General features: G+C 49.3%; 1 long non-coding RNA gene across 1 annotated transcript in view; it reads right to left on the bottom strand.

Annotated features, from left to right (window-relative positions):
• LOC142290345 (uncharacterized) overlaps positions 1-302 on the bottom strand; it is a 33409-nt gene extending 33107 nt beyond the window's left edge. Inside the window, exon 1 of the long non-coding RNA XR_012750272.1 lies at positions 234-302. This is a non-coding gene — a long non-coding RNA (uncharacterized LOC142290345). The remainder of the gene's footprint in view (positions 1-233) is intronic.
• Between the last annotated feature and the right edge of the window lie 17358 nt (positions 303-17660).

Raw genomic sequence — 17660 nt, 5'->3', positions numbered from 1 at the left:
GCGACGTCGCTGAAAAGGCATGTGCATGTGACTCTGCCGTAGCAATAATGTTCGCTACGGCAGCGATCACCAAATGTCGCACGAACGACGGGGGCGGGTGCTATCGTGCAAGACATCGCTAGCTATCGCTAGCGATGTCGCAGCGTGTAAAGCACCCTTTAGTCCCCTGATGCTCACTACTTAACCCCTTAATGACAGAGCAACTTTTCATTTTTGTGCTTTCATTTTTTTACCTGCACTTTTTCTTCTTGCTGTTGTATATTTTAATGACACCATCCACTTTATTATATAATGTACTGGAAAATGGGAAAAAAAAATCCAAATGAAGTTAAATTGACCAATATACTCAATTCCACAATTGATTTTTGGGGTTTTTTTTAATGGCATTAAAAAATGCAGTAAAAATTATCTGGAAATATAATTGTCTAGGTCAGTATGATCACAGCAATACAAATCTTGAATATATATACAGTATATTTTTATTTAAGTGGTGTAAAAAAATCCAGAAGCTTGTAAATAATAAAAAAAAAAATTCAGTGAGTTGCCATATTCTAAAACCCGTAACATTTTTAGTTTTTCGGTCGATGGAGCTGTGTGACAGCGTGTTTTTGTATGGTGGTCTAATGGTTTTTTACACTTTTTTGGGGGTAGGTATAACGGTTTGCTTCTCATTCCTGGCATTTCTCTTGTTTTTACAGATTGGGTTAATTAATTTTTTATTTAGATAGATTAGACTTCTCTGGAAATGCTGATGACAAATATGTCAGTAAGATTAACACTTCTAAAACGTTAATATAGGTATGTAACTTATAGAAAGTTGAAAAAAATGATATCTTGATATTTTCTATCTGATGTCTTATTCCAGAGAAATTCATATATTTTTAAATATGTAAATCAGCTGTTAACATCTATGGGCCGGACATTTATCTCCCTGAGAATCTAATTCAACTCCAGAGCTTATTTTAAATGAACTAGGGGTGTTATTATGAGATATGTAATGACTGACAGTCTGCTCTCCTGATCTACATGTCTCACACTGTTACTACCCCTTTCATCTAAAGGGAATCTCTCACAAGGATTTTGATATTTAATCTGAGAGTAGAATAATACAGAGCACGAGACCCTGATTCTAGGGATGTGTCACTTATTAGTCTTTAAAAGTTGTAGTTTCAAAGTAATCAGAATTTCAAAGTAATCAGAATTTTATCAGCAGCAGAGTAACACAATAGGACTACATCTCACATGCAGGCCAGTCCAGCTAATCTGTGTAACCCCGCCACTGATTAGCAACTTTCTTACATGTATATATAGACATAGCACACACATACAGTATGTATGCGTACATGTGGAGGGAACCATTATATATATGTACCGCCCCGGGGCTCAGCCGGCTGCCAAGCCGCTCGGATCCGTGCTCGTCGGTGGGTGGCTCGAGCTCTTCACGGACCCGAGGGTCACGTCGCTCTGAAAGGGGGTTGGCGCTACATGTAGGGACTTTGGTGGGGAGGTCCACGGCCGGAGCCGCGGTGGTTTGCAGGGGATTTAAGTTCGTGACGCCACCCACGGGTTGTGGTGAATGGATGGACATGACCGCTGCCGTTGACTACCCTCCCGGGGATGGTGTTGCGCTGCCTGGTGTTGACCCCCTCCGTGGGTAGGGGGATGATGGTCCCGGGGGCCCGAGGGAGGTGGTGGGACAAGGGGATGGATGCGTGCTGGCGTGTCGGTGCGGTGCGGCGAGGTGCGCGGCCCGATGGCACTGTTGTACTCACTATGACAAACATGCTGGAGTCTCTGGTAAACCAAACAAGATGGTGAATGGTGCCCGCAACCGGCTGCAGTTTTCGCCTTAATAGGTTCGTGGTTCCCGCCTTTCTCCTGCACCTCACTTAAGTAGAAATCACGACTCCTATGCCTGAGCAACGGTAGTCCGCTCCCCGGTTTGATATGTGTCGGGAGAGCCCTTTTTGCCTGCAGATGCTGGCCCCTCGGGTCTCTATGCCTGGGTGGTGGCTTTACCCCTATGGTTGGGCTGTTGTCTTCAGTCGGGTCTTGTGTGGGAAAGGTCCTAAAGTCCAGTCCTCAATCAGTTGATTTGACTCAGCCCGGTTGTTTCTGGGCCTCGTACTGGGTCTGAGTACCCCTCCTGGTGCTCCGGTTTCCAATCGGTTCCCCGGTTCGGTACCGGCGGGTCACCGCCCATCCCCGGTACCTATGGTTCCACCGGCTGTAATCCCAGCTCCTGCAGGCGGCCACCACCGTCTGCCTCCTTGCCAGAGGTGACTGGGCTCCAACGCAGACACCTGTGTAGACTATGGAAGACCTAGGCACAGGTTTGCCCTTGAACTTCACTCCACTCCACTTCACTGTCAAAGCTAGACTACTCCTGTCTGCTCCCCACGGGGAACTACTCTGTTCTTCCTGCCTCAGGACCTGTAAACTCCTCGGTGGGTGGAGCCAACCACCTGGCTCCGCCCACCTGGTGTGAACATCAAACCCGGAGGGAGGCGACAAGGGTTTTGGTAGTTTGGCTGCTGTCACCTTACTAAGGGGGAGGAGGGGTGTGTGAATGGGACTACCTAGGATGACCTGTGTAGTCCAGGGCGTCACATATATTTGGGAACCATTATATCTGGGTGCGAGCTCCCCAGGACTACGGCCGTTTCTCGCTAACCTTGCACTTCTACGGGTCCATGCACCCCTAGAAGCGCAAGGTTAGCGCAAAATGGCCGTAGTCCTGGGGGAGCTAGGACCCAGCTCTGCAACTGCCTTTTTATGCACACCTTTTTGTATCAATAAATCTTTTTTACGGACCTCGAAGTGGAGCCACTTTTTCTTCTTTTGTGGGTTACTTGCTGGATATCTGCCTCCTTTGAAGTGTGCCCCTCTGAACATGTTTGATTCTTGGATCTGGAGCAGCTTTCCCCTGGCCACTCAATCATGAAAGGTAAACCCTGGTAGTGCAGGATCAATTCTTTGTTTATTCAACCATTATATCTGTTTGGAGGGCTATGTTTAAGCCATTATACCTGTTTGGAGGGTAATGTGGAGGCCATTATAGCTGTTTGGAAGGCTATGAGTGGGCCATAATACCTGTTTGGAGGACAATGTGGGGGCTATTATACCTGTTTGGAGGGCTATGTGGGGGCCATTGTACTGTGTGGTGGCTATTATTCTGTTTGGAGGGCTATGGGGTGGCCGTTATACTGTTTGGAGGGCTATCTCAAGTGCAGACCATTATACAGTGTGGAGGGCCATTATACTGTATGAAGAGCCATTATACTGTATGAAAGGCTGGGGGTGTTTCATACTTTGTGAGAGGACTGTGTCGGGGCCATCCTACTGTGTGTGAGGGTCATCACACTGTTATGGCGTCACAGTGGGGGTGTAATGCTTTGCAGGTAGTACTATAAGATAATCATACTGTGTGTGTGGAGTAATTGGCTGTGGGGCAATCATCTCATCATGTGTTGGGTCACTTTTGTTGGAATAATATTTCATGGGAGCCATGAAAAGGGTATCTTTGTGCGTGGAACCACCAAGGGGTTTCAATAGAAGCAAAGTTAACTTTGTAAAGGCAGCAAAGTTTTGAGATACATTCTCTTATGTGATGCTACCGAATATTTATTTTTATTTTTTTTGGTGGGGGGGGCACTTAGGACTGCTATGGGGCCCTATGATTTCTTTGCACACTATCAGTATGCATTTTTCTATATTCATTTTTGGGGGTAGGTGTGCACTTTTCCAACGTGGCAATAATCCAAAACACACATCTATTGCATTTCAGAAGAACAGGATAAAAGTGATTCAGTTGCCAAGAATGTCTCCTGATCTGAACCCAACTGAAACACCTGAAGTGCATTCTGCAGAAGACAAGTTGAGCATCATTCACCATGCAAAAGAGGTAATTTTTGAAGAATGAAAAAGATGTTGCTATATGTCCACCAACTTGTTCATTTCATGCCTAAATGACTTGGTGTTGCCCTTAAAAATTATGGTGGTTATAAAAAACTAGAAGGTGGCCCGATTCTACGCATCGGGTATTCTAGAATTTACGTATTGTGTAGTTAATGTATGATTTTTGTTATATATATATATATATATATATATATATAGATGTTGTGTGTAGTTACTAAGTGTTTGTGTAGGGCGCTGTACATGTTCTGGGTGTTGTCTGGGTGTGACGGGGGGTGAGAGCGGTGTTGTATGTGTGTTGCGTGTGTTGCGTTGTTTGTGGAGCGCTGTGTGTCTGTAGCGTTGTGTGTGTGTGTTGCGCGGTTTGTGTGGGTGTGGTGTGTTTTGGGGGGAGGTATGTTTTGTGCAATGTGTGTGTGTTGCGTGGTATGTGCGTATATTTATGTATGCTGCGGTGTTTGTGTGTTGGGTGTTGTGTGTGTGCAGCGTTGTCTGTGTGTGTGGGTGTCTGTGTAAGGGGGTGTTTGTGGTTCCCAGTGTGTGTGTGGTGTGTTGTGTGTGTGTGTGTGTGTTGGGGGGAGGTGTGCACCTCCCATCGTGCTCCATCCCCCATGCTGCGCACCCCCCATCGTGCTCCATCCGCCATGCTGCGCACTCCCAAACGTGCTCCATCCGCCATGCTGCGCACTCCCAAACGTGGTCCATCCGCCATGCTGCGCACTCCCAAACGTGCTCCATCCGCCATGCTGCGCACTCCCAAATGTGCTCCATCCGCCATGCTGCACACTCCCAAACATGCTCCATCCGCCATGCTGCGCACTCCCAAACGTGCTCCATCCGCCATGCTGTGCACTCCCAAACGTGCTCCATCCGCCATGCTGCGCACTCCCAAACATGCTCCATCCGCCATGCTGCGCACTCCCAAACGTGGTCCATCCGCCATGCTGCGCAGTCCCAAATGTGTTCCATCCGCCATGCTGCGCACTCCCAAACGTGCTCCATCCACCATGCTGCGCACTCCCACACGTGCTCCCAGTCTCCCCCAGCATCAGCCTCCCCCTCCCAGCCTCCCCCAGCATCAACCTCCCCCATCATCAGCCTCTCTCCTCCCAGCCTCCCCCAGCATCAGCCTCCCCCAGCATCAGCCTCTCTCCTCCCAGCCTCCCTCCTCCCAGCCTCCCCCAGCATCAGCCTCCCCCAGCATCAGCCTCTCTCCTTCCAGCCTCCCCCAGCATCAGCCTCCCCCAGCATCAGCCTCTCTCCTCCCAGCCTCCCCCAGCATCAGCCTCCCCCTCCCAGCCTCCCCCAGCATCAGCCTCCCCCAGCAGCAGCCTCTCTCCTCCCAGCCTCCCCCAGCATCAGCCTCTCTCCTTCCAGCCTCCCCCAGCATCAGCCTCCCCCTCCCAGCCTTCCCCAGGATCAGCCTCTCTCCTCCCAGCCTCTCTCCTCCCAGCCTCCCTCCTCCCAGCCTCCCTCAGCATCAGCCTTCCCCTCCCAGCCTCCCTCAGCATCAGCCTTCCCCAGCATCAGCCTCTCTCCTCCCAGCCTCCCCCAGCATCAGCCTCTCTCCTTCCAGCCTCCCCCAGCATCAGCCTCCCCCTCCCAGCCTTCCCCAGGATCAGCCTCTCTCCTCCCAGCCTCCCCCTCCCAGCCTCCCTCAGCATCAGCCTTCCCCTCCCAGTCTCCCCCAGCATCAGCCTCCCCCTCCCAGCCTTCCCCAAGATCAGCCTCTCTCCTCCCAGCCTCCTCCAGCACGCCGTGCTCCTCTGCCGACACTCACAGATCCCATCGCATACACTCACACACACCCGATCGCATACACTCACACACACCCAATCGCATACACTCACACACACCCAATCGCATACACTCACACACACCCGATCGCATACACTCACACACACACACAATACACTCACACACACCCGATCGCATACACTCACACACACCCAATCGCATACACTCACACACACCCGATCGCATACACTCACACACACACACACTGACGATATTGCACATCCACGCTCACACTCACAACATCCGGAGATACCACATGCTTCTGGCCATGTGATCCTCCGGCAGGTCCTGGAAGGTCACAACAGCACAGTATCGAGGCCGAGAAGCAAGCGATATCTCCGGATGCTGTGAGTATGTGGATGCGATGTGATGTGTGTGTGAGGTGTGTGTGAGAGTGAGTGTGAGCCGGTGTACACTGGTAACTATGATACACATCGGGTAACCAAGGGACCTTAGTTACCCGATGTGTATAATGGTTACCAGCGTTCACGGCCTCCGTCAAGATCCCAGCATCGCAAGGTTATGTCTGGCGCTGCTGGGATCGTGACGGAGCCGGTGTACACTGGTAACTATGATACACATCAGGTAACCAAGGGACCTTAGTTACCCGATGTGTATAATGGTTACCAGCGTTCACGGGCTCCGTCAAGATCCCAGCATCGCAAGGTTATGTCTGCGATATCCCAGGATGTTGTGAGTGTGTGGATGTGATGTGTGAGGTGTGTGTGAGAGTGAGTGTGATCTGATGTGTGTGTGTGTACTCACCTGGGAGTCGGAGCTCCATGTCAGTTGGGCCAGAGCGAGCGTGCATTGCGTGAGGGGGGCGGGGCCTGCAGAGAGCCAGGGCGAGAGGCCAATCCGTGTGGGGGGGCGGGGCCATGGCGAGCCCAGCGGCCAATCAGCTTTGTGTCACCGTAAGGACACAATTTTGGAGCATGACAGACAGACAGACAGACAGACAGACAGACAGAATAAGGCAATTATATATATAGATACTATACTGTATGTAGTAGTTTTTGATGTGGAGTTTATTCATTTCTGTATCAATCAATTTAAGTAAAACTGAAGATTTTGCAATGAAAATTATATGATTGACCTTACTTTCATGTTCTGGGTTAACCCCTCAACAACCGGCCGATTTTGCGCTTTCCGTTTTTTTTCGCCATTCTTCTTCCGAGAGCCGTAACTTTTTATTTTTCCCGTAAATATAGCCAGGGCCAGCATCTGCACTCGGCAAACCCAGTCAAATGCCGGAGCCCTGGGCTGCCGGGGGGCCCACTTGCAGTGGCAGGAATGGCGTACCACCAATTGCGGAAGGACACGTCACCGCTAGTCAGGGTGGCCCGATGCCAACGCTGTCACTGATATCTGCGTCTGCATGGTCATATATGCGGGCTGTATACTACATGAGGATGCCTAATGCTATCTGGGTCTGTATTGTGCTATATGCGGGCTGTATATTACATGAAGGTGCCTAATGCTATCTGAATCTGCATTTTGCTATATGCAGGCTGTATACTACATGAAGGTGCTGTCATAATCCAGGACCGGTATTCTCCACTCCAGAGTTTTACAGACTTGGCCTGGTCATGTCAGGGGTAACTCCCATCAGCCTCATTCCGGTTTCAGGAGACACTATATATGGTCGCTGCACCAGCATTCCAGTGCTGGTTATAGTTTTGGTCTGAAGCCTGTGACTTGCTCTGGTGAGAATTCCTGTTCAAACTGACTCCTTGTCACCATGCCCTGACCTGTACCCTCCCCCGTTCGTCTGTTGATTGTATTTCCCTCTGCATACCTGATCTCCCAACTTCCAACTTCTGTTTTCTGGCGCGATTTTTATCCTCCCTTTGCTTTGAATTGACTCTCCTTTCTAGGCCCTGACTGTTTGACTACTCTATTGATCCCTGGTGGTTTTCCTGTTTACTTCCTTTCTGAAGTTACTCAGCTGTACTTCAGCTGCCTTTCTGATACGCTGTACTATGTTTCACTTGCCCTTTGTACAGTGTGATAGATGCCTAATGCTATCTGGTTCTGTATTGTGATATATGCTGGCTGTATACTACATGAGGGTGCCTAATGCTATCTGGGTCTGCATTGTGCTATATGCAGACTGTATACTACATGAGGGTGCCTAATGCTATATGGGTCTGCATTGTGTTATATGGGGGCTGTATACTACATGAAGGTACCTAATGCTATATGGGTCTGCAAAGTGCCATATGGGGGCTACATAGTGCAATATGGGGGCAGCATAATACCATCTGGGGGCTGCATAGTGCAATATGGGGGCTGCATAATATTATATGGAGGACTATGGGGGCTTCATAACACTATATGGAGGAATATGGGGGCTGCATACTACTATACCCGCAGAGTTGTATGTCCCCCACCCCAGTGCTATATACCCCGCAGAGCTGAATGTACCATCACCCCAAAGCTGTATACCCCCAGAGCTGCATGTCACCCCCCCCACCTCAGAGCTGTTTGTCCCACCACCCCAGAGCCACTGCCTCCCTTTAGAGCTACATGCTCCTCTCTGGAGCTGTATGTCCCCCATTGCTGTATACCCCTTTCCTCAGTAATATGTATGCTCCCCCAGTAATGTGTATGTCCCTAGCCTCTCTTGTGATGTATATACAGCAGTGTCAGTGTGCTCTATGTGCGGCCATGTCTGTTAGTGATGGCCACCAATCAGCGTGGCACAGACACATGCCCAGGAGGAGCTGGATCAAGACAAGCAGGGGAGGTGAATGAAGCTGTTGCCGGCTTCCCAATATTAGAAATATCTCTAATGTGTCTGTGTGTGTATGTATGATGTGTATCTATGTATGTTAGTGTAAATAACTGTGTCTAGATTTATGTCTATTTATATGTGGTTCTGTAAATTTCTCTTTAAATACGTATGTGTACGTATGCCTGTATGTGTACGTATGCCTGTATGTATATGTATCTGTGCATGTCTATGTGTAGATGGGGCCACCTGAGACTCTTTGCCCAGGGCTCACAAAAACATGCAGACGGCCCTGAATATAGCATTGTGAGGGCTTGCTTTTTTGTGGAACGAGTTGTACTTTTAAATGAAACTATTGGTTTTACCATATAGTATACTGGAAAACAGAAAAAAAATTCCAAATGCGAAAAAATTGCCAAAAAAGTGCGATTGCATGATTGTTTTTGAGATATTTTATTCACCGTGTTTACTGTATAGTAAAATTGATGTGTCGGTGTGATGCATTAGGTCGGTGCGAGTTCGTAAACACCAAAAATGTATAGGTTTACTTTTATCTAAGAGGTAAAAAAAAATCAGAAGTTAGTCCAAAAAAGTGGTGCACGTTTTGCATCATTTTCCGTGACCCGTATCATTCACATTTTTCGGTATCTGGGGCTCAGTGGTGGCTTATTTTTGCATCTCGAGCTGATGTTTTTAATGGTACCATTTTTCCACAGATGCTACATTTTGATCACCTGTTATTGCATTTTGCGCAAAATTTGCCACGACCAAAAAATGTAATTTTGGCATTTGGAATTTTTTTGCCGCTACACCATTTAGCGATCAGATTAATTGATTTTATATTTTGATAGATCGGGCATTTCTGATCACGGCGATACCAAATGTGTGTATTGTTTTATTTGTTTAACCCTTTAAATTTAAATGGGGCGAAAGGGGGGTGATTTGAACTTTTATTTTTTTTTATTTTTTTTAATTTTTCAAAACTTTTTATTTACTTTTTTTTTTTTAATTTTACTAGTACCCCTAGGGGACTATGAGGATCGCTCTTCCATATTTGCTGATCACAGCTACACAGCTGTGACCACCAGATATCTCATCTCCTGTCTCACACAGCTCTCGGCTTGGTGAAACAGGAAGTGAGTTACGTGAGGTACAGAAGTCATCACATGACCCTGTGCTACCATGCAACCATCGGATCCATGTGATCACGTCACATGACTTCCGCTGTCGGGCGGTGAGTAAACTTTAACCGCGACCACAATTATAATGGCGCTCTCACATTTTGACAGCACCATTTAAGGGGTTAACAGGTATGGGCAGATTGTGGGTTTGCTCATGCCTGCTAGGCACACATGTCAACTATACAAATCAACTGACATGTGCACAGATCCCCTCCTGCTGCCCGCAGCAGCCAGGTGGTATTAGCACTATGACTGCTGGGACGTAATTTTACTGCCCGCAGTCGTTAAGAGGTTAAAACTTTATTCTATGAAACTCAGTCTGGTCAAAATTTTGAAAATTGTTTTTGAGTTCAGTAAAATATTGTTTTAAATCTTACTTTTCAAAAGGGTATACTCATTTACACTGAGCCCTGTATATAGTTAGAAACCACTTGATTAATCCTATAAATTATGTACTGGGTAGTTGGAGACCTCTGTTAAGAATTAATCATTATTTTTGGAGAATGTAATTCTTATTATCAAAATTAGAATATTAATAAATAAATACAGTGTGGAGCATTTGTGACGCCCTGGTAAAACCAGGTAGTCACACTTAGGCCCCCGCATTACACTGTTCCCTCACTAGGAAACACACAGCCAACCAGAAAACCCTAGTCACACCCCTTAGGGAAAGATAGACACACCAGTGGGCGTGACCAGGCGGTTGGGACATGCCCACCCAGGGGTCCAGACAGCCCAGGGCGGGAAAACAAGTCAGTTAAGTCTGAAGTTCAGTTTGGAGAGGAGTGTGGGCTGGAGCTAAGAGTAGCTCCAGCAGAAAGTCCAAGTTGAACGATACCAGGGTAGGAGCCCTGGTACCACTGGCTAGGAGGCAGATGGTGGTCTCCGTCAGCAGGAGACGGGAAGACGGCTCGGCAGAACCGAGGTGGACCGGGAAAGGGTTGTAGCCCGCCAGTACCGACACGGGGAACCGACCCGGAAACCCTAGCACAAAGGTGGGGTACTCGGACCCTGAAGCCAGAAACCGGAACCAAGCGGACTGGTTAATTAACCGATTGAGGCCAGGACTAGAGGTCCTGTCCCACCCAAAGTCCCTCATAGAAGACAACAGCCCACCGATTAGGGATAAGAGGTTACAGCCAGGGCCCATAGATCCCACGGGCCAGCGTCTGCGGGCACAGCTCCTTAGGCCACATCCAGCCGGGAGCGGACTCCTGAGTTTCACACTAGGAAAGTCCACCTTACACAAACAAGTGCAGGAAAGGATAGAGACCACCAGCCGGGTGGGGGACCTGAACGCAACCGGCCGCGGCACCGGCCACCATCACCATGGTTTACCAGAGACTTGTGTGTTTTACTAACAGTGAGTACACCAGTACCCCCTGTGGTTGCTACCCCCTGCACCAAGCCACCGGGTCCCGGAGCCACCATCCCTGCCCACGGAGGGGTTCACAACTTGCTGCACAACATATCCCCCGGGTGCCCCACAACAGCAGCGGTGATGTCCCACCTCACCACACACCGTGGGTGGCGTCACGAACTTATTACAGCCTAGCCCGTACATCTACATCCCACCATTTATTCAGCGTGTCCACTAGACCCCCGAGTCCGGAGACCCTCGAGCCACCACCCCAGAAGGCTCGGACCCGAGCATCGCCGGCTGCTGGCACGGGGGCAGCACACCCCGAAACTTGGCGTCATGAACAGGATACTTACCCATCCACTTACCTTGTGGAAGTGCGCCTTGTATTGGACAGTCAGCGGTGATGCGTTGCCAAATTTTCAGAAGTCGCCATTTTGCTGCCATTTTGGGCACGAAAACTACAGACCAGCATCTTCTTCCCCGAGAAAAGGGTGCAAAAGCAGCCCCACCCCCTGGTAACGCGGCCGGAAAGCGAGCCCGTAAGTCGTAAAACGAAACTAACAGGCCGCAGAAAGAAGTGCCGGCAAAAGACCAAGGGGGGAAGCGAGAAGATGTCTGCGCCTAACCCCGATGGCGGAGTGGTGCCAGCCGCTGGAGCGGTGGCGGCCGCGGATGTGGCTGATGACGGAAATGTGGCGGCTCTCGCTCCGGTCACAGGAGCGGGGGGATCTGTGGCCCCGGCGGTCACCCAGGTAATGCCGATCTCCTTGCCATATGTGCCCATTGCTGCCTGACTACCCCAATATGATGGGAAACCCGATGCCCTGCAGATGTTCAGGAAGAAAATCTGCACTATCCTTGATCTGTATGCCATGACTGGCAAGGAGCGCGCATCTGTGGTACTCGGGCAGCTGACCGGCGCCGCTGAGCAGGAGGTGGAAACCTGGGCAGACGCTGACCGTGTCTCAGTAACCGCCATCTTTGACAAGCTGCAAGTTGCTTTTGAAACCCGCACTGAAGCGGAGTTGCGGATGCAATTCTATACTTGCCGACAGCGCCCGCAGGACCGCAGATATTACTGAGGCCAAGAGCAACAAAATGCTGGTGGAGAGATTGGTGGCGTGCGAGTGATGGATGTGGCGCCTCTAGTGGTGCCACCGCAGAGTGAAATGATGATTTGGTACAGAGTAGCAGTGGGGTCCCGTGGACAGGATCACCCGGCAGTGGTGGATCCTCTGCCGTCTGAGCATTGGCCCACAGTAATGGCATCCAGAGGGGTGATTGATGACAAGAAAGGACGGGTGCCTGTGAGAGTGATGAACTGCGGAGAGGAAGAGGTAAGGCTACCCCGCTACGTCACCATTGCCAAGTTAATCACTGACATCTGAGGCATGTGAGGGCTGGCAATAAGGACCTGGTACAGTGCCTACAAGTAGTATTCAACCCCCTGCAGATTTAGCAGGTTTACACATTCGGAATTAACTTGGCATTGTACCATTTGGACTGTAGATCAGCCTGGAAGTGTGAAATGCACTGCAACAAAAAAGAATGTTATTTCTTTTTTTTTTTTTTTTTTAAATTGTGAAAAGTTTATTCAGAGGGTCATTTATTATTCAACCCCTCAATCCACCAGAATTCTGTTTGGTTCCCCTAAAGTATTAAGAAGTATTTCAGGCACAAAGAACAATGAGCTTCACATGTTTGGATTAATTATCTCTTTTCCCAGCCTTTTCTGACTAATTAAGACCCTCCCCAAACTTGTGAACAGCACTCATACTTGGTCAACATGGGAAAGACAAAGGAGCATTCCAAGGCTATCAGAGACAAGATCGTGGAGGGTCACAAGGCTGGCAAGGGGTACAAAACCCTTTCCAAGGAGTTGGGCCTACCTGTCTCCACTGTTGGGAGCATCATCCGGAAGTGGAAGGCTTATGGAACTACTGTTAGCCTTCCACGGCCTGGACAGCCTTTGAAAGTTTCCACCCGTGCCGAGGCCAGGCTTGTCCGAAGAGTCAAGGCTAACCCAAGGACAACAAGGAAGGAGCTCCGGGAAGATCTCATGGCAGTGGGGACATTGGTTTCAGTCAATACCATAAGTAACGTACTCCACCGCAATGGTCTCCATTCCAGACAAGCCCGTAAGGTACCTTTACTTTCAAAGCGTCATGTCCAGGCTCGTCTACAGTTTGCTCATGATCACTTGGAGGACTCTGAGACAGACTGATTCAAGGTTCTCTGGTCTGATGAGACCAAGATCGAGATCTTTGGTGCCAACCACACACGTGACGTTTGGAGACTGGATGGCACTGCATACGACCCCAAGAATACCATCCCTACAGTCAAGCATGGGGGTGGCAGCATCATGCTGTGGGGCTGTTTCTCAGCCAAGGGGTCTGGCCATCTGGTCCGCATCCATGGGAAGATGGATAGCACTGCCTACCTGGAGATTTTGTTCAAGAACCTCCGCTCCTCAATCAAGGATCTTAAGATGGGTCGTCATTTCATCTTCCAACAAGACAACGACCCAAAGCACACAGCCAAGAAAACCAAAGCCTGGTTCAAGAGGGAAAAAATCAAGGTGTTGCAGTGGCCTAGTCAGTCTCCTGACCTTAACCCAATTGAAAACTTGTGGAAGGAGCTCAAGATTAAAGTCCACATGAGACACCCAAAGAACCTAGATAACTTGGAGAAGATCTGCATGGAGGAGTGGGCCAAGATAACTCCAGAGACCTGTGCCGGCCTGATCAGGTCTTATAAAAGACGATTATTAGCTGTAATTACAAACAAGGGTTATTCCACAAAATATTAAACCTAGGGGTTGAATAATAATTGACCCACACTTTTATGTTGAAAATGTATTAAAATTTAACTGAGCAACATAACTTGTTGGTTTGTAAGATTTATGCATCTGTTCATAAATCCTGCTCTTGTTTGAAGTTTGAAGGCTCTAACTTATTTGCATCTTATCAAACCTGCTAAATCTGTAGGGGGTTGAATACTACTTGTAGGCACTGTATACATCTAGCATTATGTCCCCTGAAGAGTCTATGTGGACGAAACGCGTCGGGACACCAATAGCGTCAGATTAGGGGTCCAACATTGCAACATTAGATGTGGCCCGTCCTTGTTAGGACGGGAGTTTGGGGCGGCAGGTAACTTTGTTATTTTTTTGGCCTCCTGGTTGGATAGGGAGAGTGAATGCTGGACCAGCATACTGAACCCAGGATTCCGAAGGAGAGACTGCCTGCCCCCTTGTGAAAGGATGTGGTGAGACCATTCCTTTTTGTATGCCTTAATATATGTTAATACCTTTGGTACCTGACCATTGTCAGTATTTGGTGCTAAATGATAACATTTTCTGTTAGAAAAACTTAGCATAAAAAATGAATATACCTACCAAATTGGACCATTGTCCTTTGATTTTGCCATATTCACTTTTTGTTTTGTTTATTGTGTTGTTTTTTCTAATTTGTTTGACCTAGTGGCCACCACCATGTATACCTAAATGCAGCATAATCCGCCTAATAGCTGCTTGGGTTTTCATGTAAATTACACATGGTGATGGCTTTGTGAGCTGTTGATTTATGATCTAGAGGAACTGTTCTTCTTTTTAGATTATTATTAATAAAGGATTGATTTTTACTGCTGATATATACATTGTTACCGGGATTGCTGTATCATACAAGTTAATCACTGTAGACGCAAATGCCATCCACGTCAACACCTCCACTATCACCGCATCACAGTTAGGCAGTGATACCCCATCTGAACAGTTAGAGGAGTGGTGCCGGGAGCTACATGTCGGCACCGAATCCACACCCGCACATCACAAAGAGGGGGTGTACCGGGTAGTGCAAGAGTACGAGCAGGTATTCAGTAAACACCCGTTAGATTTCAGGAGGATTAAGGGCCTTCAGCATCATATTCCCACCAGCACACACCCACCTATTAAAGAGAGGTATAGGCCGATTCCAGCTGCCCACTACCAGTGCGCCAAAGATATGTTGAGGAACATGAAGGAGGCAGGGGTCATTCGTGATAGTTGTAGACCCTAGGCAACTCCGTTGGTCCTGTAAAAAAAAAAAAAGGATGGCACTATGAGAATGTGTGTGGATTACTGGAAGATTAATCTGATAACGCATAAAGATGCGAAGGAAGACTCTTCCTCGCATTGAAGAGTCATTGGCCGCGCTGAAGACTGCTAATTATTTCTCTACCCATGACCTCACGAGTGGCTATTGGCAGGTGTTGGTTGCGGAAGAAGACCACGAGAAGACTGCGTTCACTACCCCGATGGGGCTCTGCAAGTTCAACAGCATGCCTTTTGGGCTGTGTAATGCCCCAGGAACCTTCCAGAGGCTCATGGAGTGCTGCTTGGGACATCGCAACTTCGAGACGGTCCTGCTGTACCTGGATGATGTGATCGTCTATTCCAAGACATATGAAGCCCATTTAGAACACCTCACGGAAGTGTTTGAGGCCCTCTCCAAGTATGGGATGAATTTTAAGCCCTCTAAGTGTCATCTGCTGAAGCCCAGAGTGCAGTACCTCGGACATGTGGTGAGTGCTGAAAGTGTGGCCCCAGATCCCGAGAAAATCACTGCCATCCAGAATTGGCCGCAGCCTACCATGGTTAAAGAGATGCGGCAGTTTCTGGGCCTGATGGGCGACTACCGTCGCTTCATCAAGGGATACACCAAGATGGCCACAACCATGCAAGACCTCCTCGTGGGACAGACCAAGAATGGCAGGACTCCCGGACCCCCGTTTGCTTGGGGTGAGAAGCACGAGGAGTCCTTCCAGCAACTGAAGTCGGCCCTAACTGGAGAAGAAATCCTGGCTTATCCCGACTATGGTCTCCCGTTCATTCTCTACACAGACGTCAGCGATGTGGTCTTGGGTGCTGTCCTGTCCCAGATGCAAGCTGACAGGGAGAAGGTGATTGCCTATGCAAGCAGGAAGCTCCGGACGACGGAGAGAAACCCCGAGAATTACAGCTCTTTCAAGTTGGAGTTCTTGGCACTCGTCTGGGCGATAACGGAGAGGTTCAAGCATTATTTGGCATCGGCAAAGTTCACCGCCTATACGGACAACAACCCCTTGACACACCTGGACACAGCAAAATTGGGGGTCCTGGAGCAGCGATCGGTAGCCTGGCTAGCCAACTATGACTTCACCATTAACTACAGGGCCGGCCGCAAGAACACCAACGCAGATGCCTTGTCCCGGATGCCACACCTATCCGATGAAGGGGTGGAGGAAGATGGTTTGGAGGAAATCGAGCTGCCCGTGTTCCATCAGCCAAGGGATGAAAAGCCCTATGTCGGCCAGCAGCAAGCGAACTTTGACCCGTTACCTCGCCATGGGTGGCGAGAAGCCAAAGATCAGGAAACCGCGGTCTGGCTAGCCAAAATGATGATTGCTCAAGACGCTTCCAGGTTAGAGCCTACTGCCCCCTCCGAAGCCCAGCAGTTATGGAAAGAGAGGGACCGCCTCTATTTGCAACAGGGTAAGCTGTACAGGGGATTGATCAACCCGAAGACGCACGAGAAGGTCCGCCAGCTGGTGGTGCCGCAGGCATACGTACCCATGGTTCTGAAGGCTTATGACGGGGCCGGACATTTCGGCTGGAAGAAGTTGGAGATGCTGCTGAGGGAGCGCTTCTACTGGAGCGGGATGCGAGAGTCCGTAGAGCCTGGTGCAGAGAGTGTGGTCCCTGTGCGGTGAGAAGACGGGATGAAACCAACCAAAAGGCCCCGCTGCAGACGATTGTCACCCACCAGCCGTTGGAGTTGGTCGCCCTGGACCATGTCAAACTCACGCCTAGCCGAAGCGGTTATACGTACGCCCTGACCATCCTAGACCACTACTCCAGGTTCATGGTGGTGGTCCCCGTCAAGAACTTAATGGGCCGCACTGCAGTAAGAGTCTTCCAGGCGTACTTCTGCCGGCCACATGGCTACCCAGAGAGGGTGCTGACGGATCAGGGCCCGGCCTTCGAGGCAGAGGTTTTTCAAGAATTCTGCAACTTGTACGGGTGCAAGAAGATCCGGACCACGGCCTACCATGCTCAGACTAACTGGATGTGTGAGAAAATGAATCACTTGGTTCTCAACCTCCTCAAGACCCTGCCTCTGGAAGAAAGAAACTTGTGGCCCGAGAAGCTGCCCGACTTGGTGGGCATATACAATAATATCCCTTGCAGCTCCACTAAGTGCACACCTGCATACCTGATGAGAGCCCGGCTTGGGAAGTTGCCGGTGGTTCTAGAATTGGACGTCGAGGTACCTGAGGCCATCTCCCCTACTGCCAATTGGGACATCAAGCGCCAGAAGCAGTACCGACAGATCCAGGAATATGTGGACGGGAACCTGCACCAGAACAGGGAGAGGCAAGAGCAACGTTTCAACAAGCGAGCTCGGGCTGCCCCCTTCGGACCCGGACATGTAGTATGAAGAGGAAGAGAAGGACGCACAAGCTGGATGACCAGTGGGAAAGAACCCCTTATGTTATCCAACCCACTGGCTGGGAAGACCAGAAAACATACCTTGTCAGTTGTGATCAGGGAAAGACTACAGCCACTGTTTCCAGGAACCACCTGAAGAAGTGCCCAGAGCCCCTGAAGATGGTGGATGAGGCTCTTACTCCTACGCCGAGCGTGGAAAAGAAG

Source organism: Anomaloglossus baeobatrachus, chromosome 2 (assembly GCF_048569485.1).
Source record: "Anomaloglossus baeobatrachus isolate aAnoBae1 chromosome 2, aAnoBae1.hap1, whole genome shotgun sequence".
Lineage (NCBI taxonomy): Eukaryota > Metazoa > Chordata > Amphibia > Anura > Aromobatidae > Anomaloglossus > Anomaloglossus baeobatrachus.
This window is presented reverse-complemented; position numbering and strand designations above follow the sequence as displayed.